We start from the raw sequence: 25,669 nt of genomic DNA, 5'->3' as shown, positions 1-25,669 counted from the left end.
AGTGTCTTAGCTGTCTATAGGACCAGAAGGGGAAGGAGTTGGATGGGGATTTAGAGACCAGATCTGAGTAGGGGCGAAGGGATCCGCGTAAGAAAAAGTGGCAGGCTTGGACCCGGCCTTGTGGCCAATCTCGATTCAGGAATGAGGAGGCTAGACCTGGCAGGAATTCAGGGTTGCCTCTTAATGAGGTCATCGGCCCCCGGAACTGAGGAGAATGTCTGGGTTTTCGTCACTCGTTCAAAAGCTTTAAGAGAAGGGTAAATCAGCGGATGCGCCTTGATTTCTGGGGGCCAGTGTCGAGGTGGTATCCAAGGGAGCGAATCAAGGGGGAGTTGCGTGAGGGACTTTTCCAGCACAACCCACCCCTTTTTAGTTTCATGGACGTTCCTTTCTTAAGTTTTTGTGGTGTTATATCCTTGCCTTTAGCAGATCATTAAACCTAAGGTCGAGCGGTCTGGCCACCCATTTGGGGTGCGAAGGGCGGCAGGACAGTTCGCTGACAAAACAGCTATGATGACTACATAATATGCTCTGACGATCTTGGTTGGTTGATTGTTCACATTTCTCACAAAGTCTGTATTAATATGGATTGTCTCATGTCTGTATCTATGCATCTATTTAATAAAAACAATTTAACAAAGTAACAACATAAAACAACAGAGGGCGGTTCGGAAGTGGTTAATAAGAGAAGCAGCCAAGAGGCCCATTGTAATTCTGGAGGAGCTGCAGAGATCCACAGCTCAGGTGGGAGAATCTGTCCACAGGACAACTATTAGCCGTGTACTCCACAAATCTGGTCTGTATGGAAGAGTGGCAAGAAGAAAGCGATTGTTGAAAGAAAGCCAAAGGAAATCCCTGTTTGCGAGAAGCGATGTGGGGGACACAGCAAACACGTAGAGGAAGGTGCTCTGGTCAGATAAGACCAAAATTTTCCTTTTTGGCCTAAAAACAAAACGCTATGTTTGGCAAAAAACTAACACAGCACATCACCCTGAGCACACAATCCCCACCGTGATACATGGTGATGGCAGCATCATGTTGTGGGGATGCTTTTCTTCAGCAGGGACAGGGAAACTGCTCAGAGTTGAAATGTTTAACTTTTAGAAAAATAGTGATTCTTTCAATCTATTGAAAATGATTACCGTAGATATTAAAGGTTGTATTGATTCTCATTTGTGGTTTTAAAAGCACTAAGGGTGTGTTTTGTAAATAATTAAACATAATAAGACATCATAATAATACATGTAAATCTGAATTTTATAAAGCAAGAACTTTGTATAGCTATTTCTATACTTTGCAGTACTAACATCAGGCATCTAGGGCATCGTCTTTATTCTTTGCAATAAATCTTTGCATTATTTAGAGCACTCAGCTTTAACCATATGGATATGGATGTGCTATAATGTGCCATAAAAATAAAATGAAATGGAGCATGTCATGTCATAGACAAATGCATATTTACTCAAGGAAGGAAATATATAATCCTACTTTACAAGGTTTCTTTACAACAAAGCAAAGGTGTGCAGCTTCATTTAAAAAAAAAATGACAAATCCTGTTTTCATTAAGCATTCAAGACTGTGCCTTTTACCTTGAGTTTCTCCTCTGATAATAAGACTTAATAGGTGAATTTTAATATGAGCAAAGATTGGTTACAAAATTATCAAATGCAAGTAGATGCAAGTAGTACCTTTGTAAAAGATGTTGGAGATAATTTTTAAGGGTACTAAATCATCTCTGTGCACAAATTAGTTTTTTTTTCAAAATGGTGTTTCATTGTCTATATGACAGAACAATGGGTTTACCAGAAAGCTGGAAAATAAAAATGGTGCATTCCCATAGTGAAGTATGTAAAAGCTGAATTTATTTAAAAACAATCCAGGTATAAAAAGACAATAAATACGACCTCATAAAAATGTTGCATGAACAAATAAGGCAAGTGAAAAGACAATATAGCAGCCTCGCATGTCGCGTGACCTGGTCAAAGTCCAGGCTGAGGTAGCCAAGCCATTCATTGCAGTAGGACACCCTAGATGTGTGAATTCCAGGGGTTACTCTTCCTTTCTTGAAACTTTGCAGGAGCCAGGATGGGCTCAATCCCTTGTCAGCACAATAGCAGCAGCTGTGGATGCACATACCCCCTCCCTATCGAGCCTGAGCAGCGCACACACTTTTCCCAGGGCAGCACTTCCAATGTAGCAGGCTGAAATTGCCAAACCGGGCTCTGGCCTCCGGTAAGCGTGTGTGTGTGATGATACCACATTGTAGCCACTCTCTGCACATTTTATTAAGAAATTCATTCGCTGAGGATCTCTTGACAAAATGCATAGGGCGTGACTACGACGTGACATCATCACGAGCGCCCATCGAACCAGAGCCCAGTGTGGTTATTTAAGTCTTCCACATTGAAGTGCTGTTAGCAGCTATATCTAAATGGTATGCTAGGCTGCTATACTTTTTTCCACTTATTTGGGGGATTTAGCTCTGCCATATCACAATTTTTATGATTGCTATTAGTATCACATTTGCTTAGTAGATGCTTTTTCCTGTTAGACATTTATATCCCAGTGCAGGTTTTATCTGAGCCAATATTTACCTGCCACCTCTCCCTCTACCCATGTGAGACTTTTTGGGGGAAAAAACTATTTGCTCTGCCTCTGTTATCAAGAAGATTATTTACTTCAGATTTTAATGCTAGCCAAACATCCGGTTGTCTGGAGTAGGGTCACAAACATTCCTGGCTTCAGCCTCCATAACAGCTATTATAATTTTGTCCATTTCCCTTCTCGTGCATGTTTTAATAAGGCTGTTTTGTTTTATAAAGGTGCCTCAGAGGTAGACCTTGCTAGCAACCTAAATTACACACTGTGTAGCAGAGATAGCATTAGGAGACAAAAAAGAAAATTTAAGAGTGAACGTCCCACACTCCGCTTAAGTGCTTTCGTCAGTAATACCGCTTCCCCCCAGTCTGAATATAGATATCAGTTATTCCAACTGCTGAGAACCATAAACAAGACAATACTCGTTTGGTTGCTCACCATGAACTGCTTTTTTTGAGATGACACAGAAATATATACAGCAGCCTGACAATACAAACTGTAACCAGAAACCTAATTAACATGAGTTAGTTATCTAATCATTTACCCAGACTAGGTGACTCAGAGATATTACCTTTCAGGGTAGACTTTCCGTCTCCTAACTCAAAACTTACAATACACATAAGTATAAACACATCCCCCAATAGTTTGCTAGGCGATAAAGATGTGTTAATGAGCACAAATACCTATTGGGTGAAAGACCCAGGCTTTCCAGATCTCCTTCATTCAGCATTCATTTCACATACATCTGTCCACTGAGTCCCAAGCATGCAGAGACCATCATGGCCTCCTTAATAATGCCCTTTTGCATTACATAACATAATATCTTCCTAAATGCTTGCAGCTCCCTCAAATTCCAGGGCCCATAGTCAGTAGGCAAGATGCTAGCATTCAGTCCCCTCCAAAAGCCTCTATCCCAGGTGAGTCTGTCACAAAGAGAATCTTACATTGCATCTGGTGATTAAAAAGCAATAACCAGAATAGGTTCAAATGCCATGGGATGTAAGGACCTTTCCAACCATGATCAAGAGGAATGGTCAGAAATACCCGTGGGCTCAAATGTAATACTTTAAGCATAAGAGAGGAGCTCAGAGTTGTCTGAAGCTAGGTATATTCTAGACAAGGGATTGTGTGTTTTGTAGCAACAGATGTAATGAAGGTCACCAGGATAAAATAATCTCCAAATATACCACAAGCCCATTTCTCAACAAAGTTTACTCAGTGTAGTCCACAGGGGATGATTGTGGAGATTTAAATTTGTCTATTACTTTTTTGAAAACATTATTAAAGTCCCCCACTACAAAAATAGGTATAGGAAGCAGATCAGTCATAACGATTGTTAGCAACCATAACACTTCAGAAGAGTAGGGGAATATGATCATTAGCTAGAATTCGTTTAAAATCATACATTTTACAGTGTATGAAGAAATCCGTTTATTAACCAAGATCCACTCACAGGTAAACGCAATGCCGCAGTACAACAAAATAGAACTCCCCCTGGTAATTATGAGGTGTGGACTGATTGTTAAGCAGATTAAATAAATCTGCTTGCAAGGAGGTGAGAGGTATTGCCTGTGGCATGCGTCTTCTGTGGGCAGATCAGGAAAGGTTTAAGGATAGATACATAGATTGTCTCTTTAAGGGGTCATTTACTGTATCACCTTCAAGTTTTTATAAGACTAGCCTAAGCAACTGACCTGCTTTATTTTAAGTAACCAAATGATGAAGTCCATGAATATGTAGTGGAGATCTGCAAGGGCAAAGATCTCACATGGATAAAAGTTTGACATATCCCAGGCTTCATGCCATCTGCACAAGAGAAAAAAAAAAGAGGAAAAGTGTACAAAAATATAGTACTATTAAATAAAGAACAAGAGTCAGCTAAAAAAAACTAAGAAAATACAAACAGCTCAGCGCAGGAGGTAACAAGGGGAATCCATTAAGTGACAACTCATTGGAGAAGTCCTGACCAAATAGGCCCAGCTGAGATCAAGCATAAAATGTTATACAGGTTAAGTCTCAACCTCAGTGCCAGAATGGTGACCAGCATTCTTGGTAGGAGTGGGGACTCAAAGGGGCTCTACCATGTACAGATATTCCTCGTTTAACGACTTACCTGTTTAACGACTGTTCAGACTTACGACCAGCTCTCCCCACCTGAACGAAGCGCTGTACATCATTGTATTGTACAGTTCAGAATTTTAATTTGTGTTCTGTACTTATGCAAATTAAAACATTGTTATTGAGCTGAAGTTTTGTGTTTAGACCTTTTTACACACTACAGTACAGTACAGTAGTTAAGAATGCTTAAAATATTGATTTCTTGTGACTCCTCATTTAACAACCAATTTGTTTAATGACCTAGTCATTAGAACGGAACCTAGTCATTAAGGGAGGAGTACCTGTATACAAAAAAAGGATACTCCAACAACAATGAAAGAAAATATCAGGTCCCTAAGGATATGTGATGGCCACTATTTAAGTTAGGTGTCATACTGTCAGTCTAGCTAGTTCACAGTTGAGTTGGGGGAATCGACAAATTGAACCCTGTCATCAACTACCACTCTTATCAGTACAAGATAAACCATGGAATATGATAAATGCAGGCATTGGAGGCATTTTTAAACTTCCTGAACTTGAGCTCTGCATTTTTGAAATTCAGATGGAAAATCAGGGAAGAAAATTACCTTGGTTTGATTAAGGAAAACCACTTTGAGTGCTCTCACCCATCACAGTATATTTTCTTTGTCTCTATAATTCAGATGTATGAGATGGGTCATGGGAGTAGCCTGGAGTTAATAGGTAGGTAGGGAGGGGAGAGGTATTTGCCAAATGTCTTCACTAGCCAGCATTCACCAAAGTCAGATGGGTCAGCACACTCAGCCCTTTATGGGTGGCCCAAATCCTGAACATTATTCCGACACAGTCTATTATCAAGATCCTCTACATTCTTTCATTAACATCCTAGTCATTGCAACCATTGCACTCTGCTATAAAATAATTAACTGAGTCTTCTAAATAACGTATTTGGCCTTCTGGAGCAGATGTACTTTCCTGTACTTTTTGCAAAATCATGACTCCTTGAACTTGCCTGTTTAGAGTATGTATATAAGAATTACACTGATAAGCTGCAGATAATACATGGTGTGTTCAGGGCTTTTGCCTTTCTCCTTGGATTCCAGGGTGGTTTTGGAAACATAGGGGCAGCAGTGTCCTTCAATTTTTCTATCACAGATCTTCTGAAGAGGGGAGTCTATGAGGGTCTGACAGCATCTTGGGTACCTGTGTCCACTGCTTCGAACTTCTGCCTTGTCATTTTGAGCAGCTCTAAAAGAAGGGTGCCCAGAGGTCATGTGTAGGCTCCAAAGCTTGTGGCACATGACAGCGGGTACAAACATTGCTTCAGCAAGGCATAAGGCAGGATATTTGAAGGATAGGATGCCATGGCTCTGCCACCAGTGTTCGCTCACATGTGTGGCTGCCAACCCTCCTTGTTCTCACTTTTTATTGTTTGTATGTATTTCAGGTGCATACTTAGTTAGTTCACTGATATTGCCCTTTAAATTTGTCTGTTTTATATAGGTTTCTGACACTTTCAGATATATAAATCTTGAAGCTATAAGATTTATATGTTATAACACATTATAATATGTATAGCAAAACAAAACTTTGCAATGTAATTTAGTAAATATAAATGTATTTAGGATTCATATAGATCTATTATGTTGTCAAGTACTGCACATTTAAAAAGGAGATTAAACTGTAAAATTGGTTATTATAATTAGAACAGATTTCAAATGCTTTTAAAAGTTTTGGAGCTGTATTCGGAACCAACAATGATCAAGGAGAGGAAGCTTAAACTCTGCTGGTTGAGATTATGTAATTAAATGAGAACAAAATATAATCACAAATAAATGTAAAACAAAGACAATTGTTAAATTGTTTAATTAGATTACTATCATGATGCAAGGACATTTTAATTAAAGAAATAAACCACATTCTGATTTAATATCATCTTATCTTTAATTAAGTTAGGCTTTAATATTACTTTGTCAATTTCAAATCAAATGTATTATTGAGAGATAATTTCTGTATCAACAGTGTATGATGTTTTTGAGTTTTTTGTTAGTATTCAACTGCCTACAATTTCATGATAATATATTATATGATACAGACCAATATAAGCTATACAGTATATTGCTTCAGAGGCAAATTAATATCTCTCAGTCTTCAGCAATTAATAAATTGTTTTAAAAGAGTTTGGTAAAATTAGTCTTCTTTTCAAAGTATTTGTGCATAATGACAATTTTTTTCTTAAGAACAGTGGGGGACATTCATCAATTCTGTCACACAAGGAAATGCTAAACAGAAGCACTCAAACATTTGCCGTAAAAAAAAAAAGTACCTGTTGAACTTCTTTATCAGGGATCTTCTTATCTAAGACTATTTATCTAGGATATGGCTCTGGTTTGGATTTTAAAGGAGACCCCTTTTTTGTTTGTTTTTTTCTTCTGAAGACTTGTGGCCTAGTAAGGCTCAGGAGGGGAAAATGCACTCTCCCTCTTTTTCTGGGTCACCCAGGCTCCATTGCTGGATAAGGGTTTGGTATGTTTTTTTAAGGGGGGTGCCACACAAAAAAATAAACAAACAAATTGTGTGGAGTCCCCCCATACTCCATATCAGACCCTTATCCTGGGTACCCCTTATTACTTATTCACAAAAAATGTACAATGTAAACCCAATGCCATTCATGTTATTCGCTGCTGTGGAGCCATCATCAACTGTAATGAATGACCCACAGATAAGCTGCTGACACAAACACAATGACCCACGCCAATGATCTTCTCCCACTTACTTCTCCCACTTACTTCTTCTGCAAATGTCAACCCCCCCTGGTCAGCAACTTAAAATCAACAAACTGAACAGTTGACATTAATACCGTAACTAAATATCTGGGCACAATTATTGTATGACATCACCTGGAATGCCGTGGCACTTTTGTTTATTACCAACAGAAACAGGCCAGAGATCATAACTGTCATTTAGCAACATGTATTTTCTAATGTGACTTTTACTAGAGTACGTTTTCACAGATGAGCCACTTCATGTGCAGATTTAGGGCATCCAAGCCATGTTACTTGAAAGAATCGTGTATTTTTAATGTCATCACTTGAGCCTTATTAAAAGACCCCATTTCCACTAAATGTTTTTTTTTTAAACATTTGCATTGGTACATGTCCCCAGGGTAGTGACCAAAATTTGACTTTTGTAGACTTCAGTGAGGTTTTTCTTTATGTATGTATTTTCAAGTATTTCAGGAAAATCCACTGAAGCAAGCTTTGCTCAGTTTACTCATTACTAGTTATTACATATGCATACTGTACTCTTCTTCTTGATTTGAATAATCTTTCAGTGATTGTGATTTAAAGCTTTGCCCCATGATACAAGTCTAAGTAAAAAAGTATTCACTTTGAGGGAAGTTGCAATTTTCATGGGAATTTTACCCTGAGCTGGTTAAATTTCACTTTGCATCCTATGCATTAAGGTGAAAAAACACCTTACAGTCACCGACTCCCCGAGCCCCTGTTTTACTTACCTGAGCCCCGAATTCCATGGGCGGGATCCTGCGTTGCTTTTCCTAGGTCTTGTCGGCTCTTCATTGGATAGATTGATAGCAGCGCAGCCATTGGCTCCTGCTGCTGTCAATCAAATCCAATGATGCGGCCGCCAGGAGTGGAGCTGAGTCATACAATTGGCGGCTATGGACGCCGATTGTATGGCACGGGAGCATGCCCGCTAAGCTAACCGCCTCTGGAGAGAGCTTCCCAGAGGGGGCTAGCTCTTGTGGGGAGGAGGCACAGTGGGACCCCAGAATAGGACGCTTGGTGGCCACTCTGTGCAAAACGAACATAATCAAAGCTTTACTACCACTTTAACAGTTGTTAAAGGAGAGTAATTTCACAGAGCCACTGAAAGATTCCTATAGTAGCTAATCTACACATCTCTTTTTTGTTATTAAAACATGGAAAAATCAAACTTTCTAAAAAGTTCTATAAAATTTCTTTAAAGTAAGCAATTAAAAACTGTTCTGAGTAGCCAATCAGAAAATGATGTCCTCTACATTTATTTAACTCTAAGCTTCTGTGATAATTAACACCCATTTTTGTCTTTAAAATATTGTATATATCAAACCGTGGAAGAAAATTTTACCAAAACAAGCTTTGTTTGTCCCCTAAATGACAAAGTTATTTTCTTAGGGTGACAATGTTTCGTTAAGACTAGCTGTACCTGTAGGTCAACTAGGTGAAATATATGAAAGACTTGTGCAGTGAATCTTTCATAAATAATCACACAAATATAGACATTCCATCTGTTTGTTACAGACTTTTTTCCATAGTTGAGGATTTATAAATGATAAATAGATGATTTATCATGCTTTTGGCATCGTATTTTCGTATTAAATCTATTCCAGGTTATTGATCATTTATAAGTCATTTCAAGGGGAAATGTGTAACTAAGTGCAATGTTTATTTTAAAATATTGGCAAAATAAAATGTAAGGTATAAATCGCATCGTCAATAAAGTAGAAAATGAGTCATGGACCTCTGACAGCTATGTGTTCACAAGATAATAAATTCTCTGGAGATGTACAGTAAGGAGATGTGAAATATTATGCAAATTTGTCAGTTAAAAAAAGAACATTCCATTTGTTCTGAAAACCCATGATGAAGTACACCTGGCTACTTAATTGAAATGAATTACTGTCCTTCAGTTAAAATTCCTCTGTTTGTTTAAAGCCTATATCATTACAAGTAGTTTGTTTCTACTATTCCATGATCCAACTTAATTTCCAACATATGGAAATGAGAAAATACATGAGGAAACCATATTCGCCCTGGAATTCAATGTGTGAATTAGAAAATGTTGGTCTTATATGTTATATAAAATATTTTATATGGTGCACAGTGTCTAAAGGTTAGAATTGAGTTCTGTAGTCTGTGCTCAGTGGGAATAAGTGGTTTGGCTCTGTTCTGAACTCTGGTACCAGTCATCTCTCCCTAAGATACGATCCAGTATACATGTTTCACTGGGCTGTTTCACCCTGTTTCACGAATTCTGAGGCTACAGCTGAATAAATGCACGGATTGCTATAGTACTCATGGGCTCACATGATTGAGCAGATATGTGCACACACGGGGAGTTTAGAGCCTACCTAAATGTACACTGCTCATTATCTGTAACAAGTTCCTAGTTTGCCATGAGCGTTGAACATTACAATAATCACTTTTGTGTAATTTATTCCCCAAAACATTGGTAAGGAATGTGCATGTTAACATTTTATTTGCATTTTTTTAATAACAATTAGCAGATTTAAAAAGGCAAGGTATGTATGGGTATTTTCCAGTGAAAAAATAAAACCATGTATGTGTGCTTTCTTTAGCCACATCATGCATATCTGCACATTGGAACATTCATGTCACTTACCTTTTTTTTTTCAATTTCCTCTGATGATATTAGGGCACACTTTGTGTGGTTTTGTTTCTTTATGATATGTGCATGTAATATCCCTAACAGCAGCCAATTACATTTAAAAACATTGGAAAACATTATTTGTTTTATTTTAGGTGTGTCATTAATTAGCTAGCATATGTTTGGCCACTGAAACATACACACGCTAGTAAATATCAACATATACATGCTGCATTTAATTAAAAACAGCACTAATTACTAAGTTATATATAAAAAAATAAAACAGTGTACATAAAATTGTGATATTTTAAAATATGGATAATTAAACTTTACCTGCTACTGGAATTGAAGTGCGATCCAATTTATGAAAATGTGTTAATTATGCATACCTAATAACTTATTTCAAAAGTTCTTGCTATAACAAATATACATGTTTTAATAATACATCCATCCTTATAGAACTTACAGCTGTGAATATAGCAAATAAAGTGCCTACAAAAAATAAATGAACACATTAAAGTGTTACTAAACCCAAAACATTAAAATTAATCTGCATATGCAGTAAAGCATGCTTGTTATTAGGGATGAACTTCGTATTCGAGTCAAACTCATGTCAGACTCGAACATCGTATGTTCGATCGTTCGTCAAAATACGAACAAAACAGGTCGTTTGCGCCAAATTCGAGTAACGTTTCACAGACCATAATTCACTGCGGCATTTTTTTTCGTCGTTTGCGTTCGGCTTTTTCCGGCGTATAGTTAAAGCTACTGTTATGAGGCGTACTCAATGTTAAGTATGGCTGTCGTTCCCGCGTAGAAATTTGAATTTTTTACGTTGTTTGCTTAAGTCGTTCGCAAATAGGGATTTGCGTAGAATGACGTCACCGTCGGAAGCATTGGCTTGTTCTGGGTTAATTTCGAGCATGCGCACTGGGATACCCCCACGGACGGCGCATGCGCAGTTTAAAAAAAACGTTGTTTACGTCGGGTCACGACGTATTTACATAAAACACGCCCCCATCACAGAGATTTGAATGCAGTGCCATTGCACCGCCAAAGATACACTACGCCGCCGTAACTTACGGCGCAGAATCTTTGTGGATTTGAAAAAAAAAGTAAGTGACGGCGGCGTAGTGTATCTTAGATACGCTACGCCCGGCGGATAAATGCGCCGCTGTTCGTGGATCTACCCCACAGTGTGTAGAGGATATATATACATCCCAGGTGTTGTACATATATTTATACACTGTATAGTTTAGCTAGATCAGTTCTTCCTAATTTACTGGCAGGCAGGTGATTGTGCTATTTAAAGACGTTATCACAGGCATACTATAGACACCCAGCTATATTTTTTTAAATTTAAGCATCATTAAAATCACTGCTCCTGATGCGGAAAACATATTACATACTCACCTTGATCAAACTCTAACTAAAATATATTCATAAATACAATGTTATTTACTGTACATCTGTTAATGGAGATTTCATATAAACCATCATACTTCAACATATGTCCTCATTAAGCTTTAGGAGCCCAGTAATTATGTCACAGGGGTAAAATAAAAGAATATCTACCTAATGAAAACATGTAAGAAAAACATTTTCTTTGTGTGCACAAGCTCATTACAGGGAGTAGTAGGTTGTAAATAAGATAATGCCCATTTGCCTATTTAAAAATAAAGTAGGGTGTTTTTTTTTCTGTGAGTTTATATGCTCGGTTATGATTCTAGTGTTTACACTAAAGCCATTTTTCTAGCTAGCTTTTCCATGTGTCTGGGACTATAATTTAAATCATAAGTTTGGCTTTTCAACAGCATAGTTTATTGGACAAAGCAATCAGTATAAACATGTTCCTTTAGCAGATACCTCTTTTTTAGAAGTAGTAGAATACTTCCGCAGATGTTACATTGCTGAAGCAAAGTCTGTTCTAGCTTAACAGGAGCTTTCCAGGACTGATAGGCATAACTTCCCTCTCCTGCTTGTCATTATTGGATAAAACTAAAGGTGTCATTAGGAGACCAGTGTAGAAACAGAAAGAGACCCACAGAGACACTGTGGAAAATAAAAAAGTGGGTCTGAAGCCATCTAAAGCAACATATACAGGTAATTTTTCTCACTATCACCTGAGAGATGAGCTTTGTCAGTGTAAAAAGAACATACAGTAGCTCTGGTAGGTGACCAGTCAGTGGGTAGGGAGAATATAGACAGCATAAAGGCAGAACTGCGTATGCCTGGTACACACTTAAAGGTTTTGTATATAGTTATAGTTGTCTATAACTGACAATATAAATTAGACTGACAGCTCAGGTCAGAGTCACTGTACTAATGATCCATTGATGCAGCGATATCCCCCGCTGAGATGCTGTGTTCTGACAGGGGGATTGGCTGATAATGCTGATTTGGAGCTGGTTGGCTGCTGGTTTTGCTCAACAGCCTAGGCTTCTGTCTGAACGGCACACATACACACACGCGGAATGTCAGACGTTTTTTTTTTAACCGGCTGATGTCTCCTGACATTAGGCTCTTGTTTATGAGGCTTTATAGCCATATTGTGCTTTGTGGGTGGGCAGTTTCTCCTCTCAATTCATCATGTCAGATAAACTCCATGCCAGAATGTTTATTGGTCTCTGGTCCAGGTGTTTATTGTCATTCACTGGCAACCATGTTTATTGTCAGTCACTGACATTAGCAAGAAGTACATTTGCAGTACTGGGAAAGTGTGCCTTATCAGACCCTGATATCAGTGGGATGCATATTTTAATGTCTAGTGTTGGTGGGGTGTAATTTTTCAGTCCTGATCTCTGTGGGGTGTATTCATTCCTGGTTTCATCAGGAAGCATATTGTCAGTGTCTAGTAGTTGTAGGGTGTTTTTTGTTAGTCCCTGGTTTCAGTGACATGCACATTGTGGGTCCTTGGCATCAGCAGGATGTGTGTTGTCAGTTTTTGGTTTTAGCAGGTTGCATATTGACAGTGCCTGGTATCAGTTGCATACATATTGTCAGTGTCTGGTATTTGCAGGGTGTGTACTGTTAGTCCCTGATATCAGTAGGGTGAATAGTGTTAGGCCCTGCCATCAAAGAGCACCAGCACAGTGGGGTTCTCACACTTTTTCCTTTAAAAACTTTAGCCATTACTTAGTCAGGAATGACTATAGCATTGACAAAAGAGTGGTGAGTGAGCATAGTTTTTCTGATCACCAAATAATTTAGGTTTGCTGAGTAAAACAGGAAGCAGGGTTGGTGTTTGGGGGGGAAACCGAGGAAATGCCTAGTGCACCTCAAGTCAAACATGTCCCCCAAATTAAAACTCCCCATCCTCCTAAACAAGCATATACCTTCCAAAGCAGCAGATCCTTTAACCTTGCTGACTGGGAAAGCATGCAAACAATCAGTGGCACAAAAAAAGTAGTACAGTGCTGGCCAGAACAGTATTAACCTCTGGGGTTAACAGTATTAATACTCTAGGACAGGCATTAACTTTGCTTGCCCCAGCCCAGCGCTAATCTCAGCCTCCTGAGTGGTCTCTGGCAGAGTTTCTATACCTCTCTTGCACATCTCTGTATATGCTATGCAAGAAGTGCATAATTTTCAGTAAACTGGATGATTCCTAGGCATTGTAGGAAGTAAGAAGGAGAAGTAAAATGCTTTGTGAGCATTCAAAAAGGAAGCTGGGCTTGAATACATTAAGAGCAAATATGTATGCCCCCATGTACAATTACAAATCATACATAGAAATACAGTTTTAAAAATGTTAAAATGCATTATTAGGATTATTTAAATCCTAAATTATTTAAATTGAAATCAAACTTACCTGTTTTCATTGAGTATATATTCTTAAACAAAATAAAGTACTGTAAAAGTCGATTTGCCTAAGCATTTAATTATCGAAATAAACCAAGTAATACAGATTCCTTTCCCAAATTTTTTGTTAATTGATTAATTGTTAAGGTCCATTGTATCTCCTCTTCCATCATAAGCCTAATTCTAAATCAATAGGAAAATACAGAAATATATCACAATAAGCTTTGTCATGTTTTTCTAAATGTTTGCATGTGCTAAAAAGATTAGTAAGTCACATAATAATGAACACATAATACTCTGCATGACAATTGTGCTTACAATTACTATTGTCAGATTTTATTCTCTCTAGAAATAAGCTTCCACTAACAAGAAACCAACAGTGAGTATATGCCTTTGACACGTCTTTGTAAGGCAAAGTCATTGTGTTTGCTGCTGCATGTATCTTTAATGAAAGAAATACCTGTGCTTTGCAGGGGAAAAGAGTTTGTGAGAATGAAAAATGTAGCTTCCATTTCATCTATTTTAAGGCATCAAATTCTAAGATTTGAACATCCATTTCTTCTTTTAAAAATAAGCCTTGCTTTATCTGCGCTTGAATGTCCTAGCTTTGGTAGGCATGAAAACACTGTTACCGAGGATACCCATTTAGCAGTATAATGTTAACATGCAGCAGACCCTAAAATAATAGCTAAGTTGAATGTTTGCTACTGTATAATGTGATACATTTCATGCCAGAGTAATGATATACTAAAATATACTAAATCATTGACTATTGGCTTTATGAGAGTTTGAGAGTTCCATAGCAAGCCGGGTTAACAACACATACACACACACACACACACACACACACACACACACACACATCTATCTATCTATCTATCTATCTATCTATCTATCTATCTATCTATCTATATTTGTAAATATTTTATAAATATCTTTTCATGTGACAACACTGAAGAAATGACGCTTTGCTATAATGTAGTAGTAGTAGTGAGTGTACAGCTTGTATAACAGCGTCAATTTGCTGTCCCTTCAAAATAACTCAACACACAGCCATTAATGTCTAAACCGCTGGCAACAACAGGGAGTACACCCTAAGTGAAAATGTCCAAATTGGGCCCAAAGTGTCAATATTTTGTGTGACCACCATTATTTTCCAGCACTGTCTAACCCTCTGGGGCATGGGGTTCACCAGAGCTTCACAGGTTGCCACTGGAGTCCTCTTCCATGCCTCCATGATGATATCATGGAGCTGGTGGATGTTGGAGGCCTTTCACTCCTCCACCTTCCATTTGCAACAGCTCTGGTAGACATTCCTGCAGTTAGCATGCCAATTGCATGCTCCCTCAAAACTTGCAACATCTGTGGCATAGTGCTGTGGGATAAAACTGCACATTTTAGAGTTGCCTTTTATTGTGGCCAGCCTAAGGCACACCTGTGCAATAATCATGCTGCCTAAACATCATCTGGATACACCACACACCTGTGAGGTGGATGGATTATGTCGGCAAAGGAGAAGTGCTCACTAACACAGATTTAGACAGATTTGTGAACAATATTTCAGAGACATAGGCCTTTTGTGTACAGAATAAAAGTCATAGATCTTTGAGTTCAGCTCATGATTAATAGGGGCAAACACAAAAGTATTGCGTCTATAATTTTGCTCAGTGTGGATATATATTTATATATTTATATATATATATATATATATATATATATATATATATATATATATATATATATATATATATTAGCAGGTTACAACATTATGTGGCAGCGCAACACCTTTAAAATAGCCTGCACATAACGCAGGAAAGCCTTGGAACAATTTTAAAACGTTTTCTAACATGAGTGCCAAATTCATATAGTTCATCTTACCATCACTTTTAGAATCTGTAACTATGTCTGCAAAAGATTTCAAAACAATTACCGCCGGGTTTATTATCTGCAAATTGGCAGTAAAACCAACTCTGAGTTGGAGACAGAGATATGCCAAACCTCAGAATCGGGCATTTTGTGCTGGGAAGCTGTCATGAATATAGACACTTCAGCCTCAGTGCCTCCTCCTTCATGTTAAGGATCAATGTACTTGTCATCTGCATCAACATTCGCCATGCAATAGAATAAGGCAATTGTAAAGAGTGTCTGCAATACCTTTTATGTGGAAAAGAAAGTGCAGCGCTCAAATGCAATAAAATGCAAATGTAGCAATAAAGTCAAAATTGCATGAACAATGTGAAAAGTAAATGTTGCACATGTAGTGGAGGCCAATACATCAAACAATAAATAATAAAGTCCAAAGTAAGACACGTGATAAGTGGATACCACAAAGTTCAAAACAGAAAATGAGTGAGAAAAAAATGTTGGATTCCAGTGACGGAATGAGTGGATTGGAATTTACTTTCCAAATGCAGAAAGAGGTCCCACCACCAGTGCGGATGCAGGCTTACCAGAAAGGGTGGACTCTGCGAAAATTACATTTCCAGAGTCAATCAGGCTTGGTATATGCTTGGAACTTGGTGTGGAATCTCTTCAAGGAGGGGGTCTGCAAATAGCTGTGATGCAAAATTCAGTAACCCGGAGACAGGCTGGAAGATCTCTCGCTCATGAAGTACAGGAGATGGTCATCCGTATTAAAGGTTACATATAAATATGGAAAGGAGAAGAGGGGACGCCATAGTGTAACACCGAAAAAATCAATATAAAATGTATTTAAAGGTTGCACTTACATATTGGATGAAAATACAGCGCATAACGATAAAAATGGTGGCAACGATGGAGTCATCCCTGACGCGTTTTGTGTCAATACACGTTGTCAAAAGGGTATTCCACTGCAATACCTTTTATGAATTACACAGAATTTCTAAATTTTAAAAAATAGTCATAAGGTAAAATTTAGATGGTGCACTTCTCTAGCATAAGCACAAACGACAATAGAACATAGAAACATATTATTTATTTTTGCTATTGTCACAGTGCAAGGCCCTTCCACTGTGAAAAGGGAAAAAAGAATTGCACAGGGTTCACACATGTTCAGAGTACACAGCTCCTGAGTAGCTGAGAAAACAGTTTTTACAGCTTTCTTCAGGTTTTGGTTTTCCCTAATTGGGCTTTGGAATTTGGAGACTTCAAAAAGTTTTGGGTGGGAAAAAGTTTTCAACCCACTGTACAGGTCTTGCAGGAGACTGGCAGGTTGTGAGTGCAGCTGTGCACAGCCCTTAAAATGGGTCAGCGCTCCTATTAGGAGTGCTCCACTCAAAAGACAGTACTACTTGCTGGAGAGGAGAGATTCTGTGTTTATGGGGCTGAGAGAGTCTAGGCAGCTAGGTAAGTCTGGGAGACTAAGAGCGCTTATATGACTAGGTGAGCTTAGGGGACTGAAGAGAGCCATGAGAGGGCCAGGAGAGATGGGAAAGCAGAATGAAAACAGACATACTCTTTAACCACTTGCCATCATTATACTGCGGGCAGGTAGGTACGAACCCAGGAACCGTCGTAGCTGTACGTTGGCCCCTTTAAGTGGGATAGCAGGCACGTGCGCACACCCACTGTACAACGGTGGTGCCGATGCTCGTGACCGGTGGTCGTGATGACTGCCAGCCACGAGCGATCATTGGCACAAGAGGCAGAACAGGGATGTGTGTGTGTAAACACACACATTCCTGTTCTGTGAGGAGAGAGAGATTGTGGGTTCCTTTGAGCTGAGAACCACGATCTCTTATTTCCTATAGTCAGTCCCATCCCCCACAGTTAGAACACCCCCTAGTGTTAAACCTCTTCCCTGCCAGTTAAAATTTTAAAGTAATCAGTGCATATTTATAGCACTGGTCGCTGTATAAATGCCAATGGTCCCAAAAATGTGTCAAAAGTGTCCAATGTGTCTGCCATAATGTCGCAGATCACCATAAAAATGTCATAAATCTATCCCCTATTTTGCAGACGCTATAACTTTTGCGCCAACCAATCAATATACGCTTTTTGTGATTTTTATTACCAAAAATATGTAGAATACATTTTGGCCTAAATTGAGGAAAAAAATTGCTTTTTAAAAAAAAATTGGGGCTATTAATTACAGCAAAAAGTACAAAATATTGTGTTTTTTTCCGAAATTCCAAAAAATTAAAACCACACTGATGATCAAATACCACAAAAAGAAATCTCTGTTTGTGGGAAAAAAGGGACGTTAGTTTTGTTTGGGTACAGCGTGCAATTGTCAGTTAAAGCGATGCAGTGCTGTATCGCAAAAAATGGCCTGGTCATTGAGCAGCCAATTCTTCCGGGGCTTAAGTGGTTAAGATGTCTGAGGATCCACAGGCCAAGGGTCGAGGTTTGGGGCTAAACAGCAGAACTTCTGCAAAGAAGTGGCTCAGTATTATTTTTGATTTAGTTAAAATTGGGCTGCCACGCCCTAAAAAACATAGTTTGTATTGGCATGGACTCACTAAAAATGCTTTTACCATTGCAAATATACACCAATACACATTAGAAATCCACATAAACTAAATTGTTACAATACATTGCAAGAGGCCAGTAAAAAGCACACTTTTTTTTCTTTGCGCTTATGAACTTAAATTGGAATAGTGTTTTTTATTCAAACAATATTTCATAGTGTAGTGTGTAACATACATACAGTATATAGTACATACTATAATATAGTATTTAAGTATCAAGGCAACTTGCAGTGAAAAATTACTGACTGTCAATATGATTGTCAATGTATTGACAACATAAAGGCCATGAGCTCATATAGAGAACCAAAATCAATATTTTCTAAACTTAGAACAGCACTTTAGTCAATGCTGTTTATCAATCTGCTGCTAAGATGTGGTAAAAGTAGTACAAGTATATTTCTATATAAAGTGGGAAAAAAATGAGATTAAAGAACCATTTTGCTAAGTGTAGATTTATGTAAGGTATATAACTTCACAAAGTATTCTGTAATTTAATGTTGTTAAAAGTTACAGAAATTCCCATAACTCTGAGTTTCATTATGGTAAGATGCATAAAGCTTTACATTACTACTAAAGTTAATTTGTCATGAAAGGATTATGGGTCTACCAAAAAATAAACAAAACAAATTGCTAATTGCTTTTACTAAAGTAACTCCCCTCCCCCAAAACAAAACCATAAATTGTATTTGTAGTTCTACATATAACTAAGGTAAGCAGCTGAAAGTGACCTTGTATCAATCTCCAGCAATTACAGTGCAGCAGAGCTCAAACTTGGAAAGGAAAGTGCAGCACCAAGAGTCATGGTATAGTGCAAAGTAGCAAAAAAAAACATAAAAATAGTGTGACAACCCAAATAAGTTTACATGGTCATAAACTTGCCACAGTGTTTATTTAATAATTACAATAACCAAACTTAAATCTCTGCATATTAAAATTTTCATACGCATTAAATTCAGTGTTGCCAAACCCCTGAAGTGAAATTTACTGGCACCAATTTTTTACTGGCAAAAATCATGAGATTTAATGGCAGAACTAAATTTTTTTACTAACACTGCAAAAAACTTCCTAAATTTACAGTTTTCAGTGGCAAACAGTGCAAATATCAATATTTTAACTATAAACACATAGCTAGTGCTTTTAGCAATGTGTTTATGTTAAACAAAAGTAAAAAAACATATTTCTCCATTCACATGAAGGTCAAGTTACTATAACCAAGCCAGCACAGAGTTCCCCCTTACATCAGAGTCTACATGATTCCCCCTTACAGTGAAAGCGTACTCTTATGTAAAGGGGAATGCTGCAGATCATAATCTAAGGGGAAATATGATATAGAGAGGGGGGTCTGGTGACCACTGCTTTGACTTTACATCAGAGTTCCCACTTACCTCAGGGTTCGCCGACTGAGTTCCCCCTTGCACTGTAAGGGGGAATCCTGCAGACTCTGATGTAAAGAGGAACACCAGAAACTTTGATCTGGGAGGCACTCTGGTGACCAGAGACCACCTTCCGTAGAGCGTAAATGATACAGGAGATGGTCAGAGACTGCAGAAATGATACAGGAGATGGTCAGTGAAACGGTCACCACCGTTTTACGACCTTCCATCCCATCCACGACAGCTCATCTGACACACAGACAAATCAGCAGGCATCCCATTTTCCCAGAATCAAGACGAGACACGCAGCTCTGTACTTGGAGAGTGCGGAAATGATACAGGATATGGTAAGAGAAAGCGGAAATGATACAGGAGATGGTCAGAGGCTATGGACATGGTAGTTTCCTCCTCTGTCCCCCTTAATATTATAATACTTCTCTACACCAGTGTCCTTCCTCCTGTGACCCTTTCTGTGCTGCTGCAATGCACCATGCAGTCCACCTGCACCATCATCCTGCCTGACTGACTGTCTCTGAGACTGAATCACTCAGTCTCCCCGATGCCCGAAGTTTTTGTGCAATATGCACAGCCACTCACCGTCCGACACTGACCAGGGCACTCTGTTTCTGTAGTGTACTGGCTGGGCAGGTTACAGGCTCACATCAGCTGGCACTGGCAGGGCAGGGGTCTGACTCCGCCGCACTCTCCTTAGCTGCAGTCTTCTTCTGTGTCCACTGACTTCACATGAGGTTCCTCTGTCCATCCACCCTCAGCTCCTGCTTTTTTAAAGTCTGGCGTGGCGTGGCGGTGTGGCTAACATCATCAGTGCGCAGGCAGGGGCAGCACTCCTGGATTGTATCGGATCTTCTCTGAAATTTCTGCAAACTGCGCAAATTGCCGTCATTTTTACTGGCACTTTTCCCTTACTACGGACTTTTACAGACATGGAAAAAGTGTTTTTACGGGGCTGCCCATAAATCTACGGGCGGTTGGTAACACTGCTCAAATTAGCTAATACACCAATACAAATACCGCTATGCATCCAGACTAGACTGGGTGACAACCCCACTAAACAACACAGCGTGAGGGAGGAATCTGGCTTATAAAGGCTCCAGAACGGTGTAAATGCAGAACCGCCAAAAAGCACCATATAGCTGCTTGTTGCAGTGGGAGAAAACCGAGGGAGAAACCAAGAGCAACCTGAAAGAGAGAGGAAAAGGAGAGCAAGGCAAAAATGCCCTTATTGCAAGGGACCCAGACATTCTTTTGTGCCATGTTTCAAGAAACATATTAACAGTATATGTGAAAAGGGAGCAAAGGTAATACTGCTGCTTCTCTTATACTGTCCAATCACAGGCTGGGGCAGAGAAGGTACCTAGCTGTATTGCCTAAATGCAGGTGAGAAAATTCAGATCACCAACCTGGTTGTGGTGTTTGCCAGGGCTGTATAAATCTCAGAACTCAATGTGCAGAAACATAAATAATTTTCCAAGTAAAACAGCCACAATATATGTATTTGAATTGTATATTTAGCTGTTTTCCATGAGTTTGGCTTTAAATCTTAGACACATCTGCAGCAAGCAGCCACATAAAAGCTGCACAGAGTTATGTCTCTTGACATGCTCTATAGCTAGATGTTGCAGAGAATTATTTAGCATGGCAGCACCCACAGTGAATTTATTTTTATATTGTAACATTAATCTGGACAATGATAAATTAGACAAAAAATTTATTTTATCTAGTTAGTAGACTGTTTAAGATTGTAGGTGTTCTTCCCTAGGGGTAGATTCACTTTTAGTTATTGGGCATCATGCTGCAATGTTTTAATACAGAACTATAGCAATTGATTGAATATCCTAAAAAATAAAGGATGGGGATCAAGAAAAGTATAGTACAAACTGACAATGGAAGTTTTTTTGCAACTGAATGATTGGGGGCCAACTCTGGACAAACCTTAGGCCCCATACACACGATAGAATCCATCCGCAGATAAATCCCAGCAAATGGGTTTCTGCGGATAGATCCTATGGTGTGTACACGCCAGCGGATCCGTTTCCGCGGAGAAATCTCCTCTGGGATGGATTTCAGCAGATCGGATATTTGCTGACATGCACAACAAATCCATCTGCTGGAATCCATTCCAACGGATGGATCCGCTCGTCTGTACAGACTTACCGGATCCATCCGTCCAAAGGGATTCCCCGCACGCGTCGTAATGATTTGACGCATGCGTGGAATTCCTTATATGACAGCGTCGCGCCGTCGCCGCGTCATAATAGCGGCGACGGCGCGACACGTCATCGCCAGAGGATTTCAGCGCGGATTTCAATGCGATGGTGTGTACACGCCATCGCATAGAAATCTTCTGAAATCCTCGAGAGGATTTATCCGCGGATACGGTCCGCTGGACCGTATCTGCGGATAAATCCTCTCGTGTGTATGGGGCCTTATAGTTCTCTGTATAAATTATTTTCTGTTTTACTATGGCACACTGGAAAAAAGTTTCAGTACATTTTATGAGCAAAGATGTAGTGCAATTTCTATGGGATTACATCATGTCTGTTCTTAGAAATGGTTATTATTGTTTCCCATTTTCACACATTTTTTTATATGTAACATATTTGTGTGCCTACATCATTTAACCAAATATGCTTAATTAGAAATATGAGTTTGACCAAGCCATTCACAGTCAGGGAAAATAGCAAACTAATGTGACTGTTCGCTGCTACGGCAAGAAATTACCAGTAATGCACCTTCTGGGCTTTGAATTTTGGTCAGGCAGTAAAAATATCAGGGTTTCCTGCAGCCTTTTGTTAGTGTATGTTGGAGAAAACTTGGAGTAGACAGGGAGAGCTGACAGTAACAGAGAGAAGACTGCAGGTTGAGATAGTTCCCGCTATAATATGCAGTACTAAACAGTGCTATATGCAGTTATATATAGTGCTATAAATAATCAACGTGAGTTGGAGACTTGAAGTAATAGAGAGATCTGACCAAATGTTTGCAGGGGGAAATAGTTTCTGCTACACTACACAGTTCTAAACAGTGATATATACAATCATATACACAGTGGTGCATTGTGACAAATTACAGTGAACAGTGTTGTGGTGGGTTGCATAGTGTGTACCCCCCTCCCCCATGGTCAATGTGTTGTATTTTGCTAAAATTCTGCAGTGTTTTGGGCTACAAACTACTGTATGGTAAATAATGCACTTTAATAATTGTACCCTAAAACCTGTGTGGTCTATCCCTATTAAGATGCAGCTTACTCAAGCTTCAGAAAAAAAAAAAAATATTGGAACTATCCAAGGTCAAACTTAGAATCAACAAATACAAGCTAGGCCAGGAATAAGCTGAGGTCAGTAGCAACAAGGCAGAGCTGAGACAAGTCCAAAGGGAGGCAGAGTCGGCAACAGAAAAGGAGATCTCAGAAACAGGTTAAGAGGTTGATTTTGCAGGGTACCGCTGACAGAACTTCCTAGTTCAGCTTTGTTCCTTAAAAAAGGCCTTATGTCACCAAGATTAAGTGTGCTTTCTCATGTGCCTGTACGAATGTACATTTGTGCTGCATGGCTGTGAAAATTTGCATGCCCACATACATTAACTTGCGCAAACAATTTCCACATCAAGCTTACTGGCAAGGAACCTTGTCCTGCATATTGTGTAATACAAGATATAGGGTGAATGGTATTATGGGTGATTTGACAATGACAACATCCCAAATCATGTACTAAAAGAAAAAGTCCCTGTGGGACTTCATAGGCAAATTACATCAAAAGAAAATAATGGTAGTGTAGTTAAAAAGGTATGCATAGTAGCTTTATTACAAAACATCTTTAAAATAATATAAAAATGTATTAAAAATATATATATATTTAAGCAAGCGTACAATACATGATCTTGTATGATCAAAGATACCCTATATGTCACTGTAGTAATAATGTAAGCTACCTAAGTGTCGCTGAGTAGCTCTAACATTGGACATCCAGACAGAAGAGCTCAATGCATTTCGGAAGCAAGTTCCTACTTCGGGGAAGAGAAGAGTAGACCATATCTACTGTGTAATCATACGAGTAAGTATATATTTACAATAGAAAAAAATGAAAAATACATAGTTAAAAGTTACACAAGATGAGTAATGTTGCAAGGTCCTGAATGTATACTCACATTGTACATAATGTATACACTTTTCTTGGAGATAAAGAACATACAATGAATCCATCTGTCAAGTGCCAATCCATACACTGAAGTCAAATGGTGCACATATATGAAAAACCAAGCAGAATGTTTGACCCAGTAACAAACCTAATGTGATGCATAATGAGCCTACAAGTGTTACTAAAAAGTGAAATAACAAGGACATAAAGTCATTACCATGCAATAAGAGAAGAGGAGACTAAACCCCAAAGAAGAGAGGCATAGTCTCAATAGATTTATGGGTTAAGCAAAAGTTGGGTTTCCAATAAGCCAAAAAATGCAGAAGGGTAACAAGAGAAGGAGGGACAGAGTGTTTAGGTCCATCCCACACATCAAGTGTCCAATGCAAATAGGATGATTCAATCCTAAATGCCACCAAGACGAATAAGACTGACAGTGTCATGTAATTAAACAGTGGTGGAAATAATGCCTCCTATTGTAATTAGCCAGCTGAAGAAGAGCAAATTGGAGCCAATAGAAGCCTCCCTATTACATCCTCTAGCCTTCCGCTAAATCACACTTTGGGAAGAGTGCGCCAGGACATGGCTCCCCAATGCTTTCATGGGATAGGGGAATAACGTAACTTGCTGGAAGCCCGCCAACATGCAGAAGCGGCCGGTACTCCTCAATGAGAAGATCATGGGTGGGATGACAGGCTTACACTGGCATCTCACACACCAATTAGATTGTAGGAACATGGAGCAGCCCACTGAAACCATTTATAGGGCTAGAATAGGCACCCCTGGCAATTTCAAAGGCTGCCGAAGAGGCCCTTATATGCCGGGTGCAGCATGGACCAGCAAAGACCTCCCATATCAACCCCAAGGGGGCACAGAGGGCAACATTAGTCTGCTACATAGATAACAAAGTGCATTACACACTACTTAGTTACATACTTACATAGTGGTGTGGTTAAAAAAAGACAGAAGTCCATCAAGTCCAACCTATGTGTGTGATTATATGTCAGTATTATATTGTATATCCCTGTATGTTATGGTCGTTCAGGTGCTTATCTAATAGTTTTTTTTAAATTATCGATGCCCCCCGCTAAAACCACCACCTGTGGAAGGGAATTCCACAGTAAAGAACCCTCTACGTAGTTTAAGGTTAAACCTCTTTTTTTTTCTAATATTAATGAGTGGCCACGAGTTTTGTTAAACTCCCTTCCGCAAAAAAGTTTTATCCCTATTGTGGGGTCACCGGTACGGTATTTGTAAATTGAAATCATATCTCAAGCGTCTCTTCTCCAGAGAGAATAAGTTCAGTGCTTGCAACCTTTCCTCATAACTAATATCCTTCAGACCCTTTATTAGCTTTGTTGCCTTTCTTTGTACTTGCTCCATTTCTAGTACATCCTTCCTGAGGACTGGTGCCCAGAACTGTACAGCATAGGAGGTCAGAGGTCAGTAGTCATCAATCCTGTCCTCAGGGCCCACTAACAGGCCAGGTTTACAAGATAACTGAAATACATCACAGGTGATATAATTTGCTGCTCAGTGATTGCAGTATTCTAGTCTGCATGTCTCAAAGGTAATACATAAAACCTGTCCTGTTAGTGGGCCCTGAGGACAGGGTTGATGACCATTGCTCTAGGTGAGGCCGGACCAGAGTCTTGTAGAGCGGAAGAATTATTGTTTTATCTCTGGAGTTAATCTACTTTTTAATGCATGCCAATATTCTGTTTGCTTTCTTAGTAGCAGTTTGGCATTGCATGCCATTGCTGAACCTATCATCTACTAGGACCCCCAGGTCCTTTTCTATCCTAGATTCCCACAGAGGTTC

Source organism: Rana temporaria, chromosome 1 (assembly GCF_905171775.1).
Source record: "Rana temporaria chromosome 1, aRanTem1.1, whole genome shotgun sequence".
Taxonomy (NCBI): domain Eukaryota; kingdom Metazoa; phylum Chordata; class Amphibia; order Anura; family Ranidae; genus Rana; species Rana temporaria.
Note: the sequence above shows the minus strand (reverse complement) of the source record.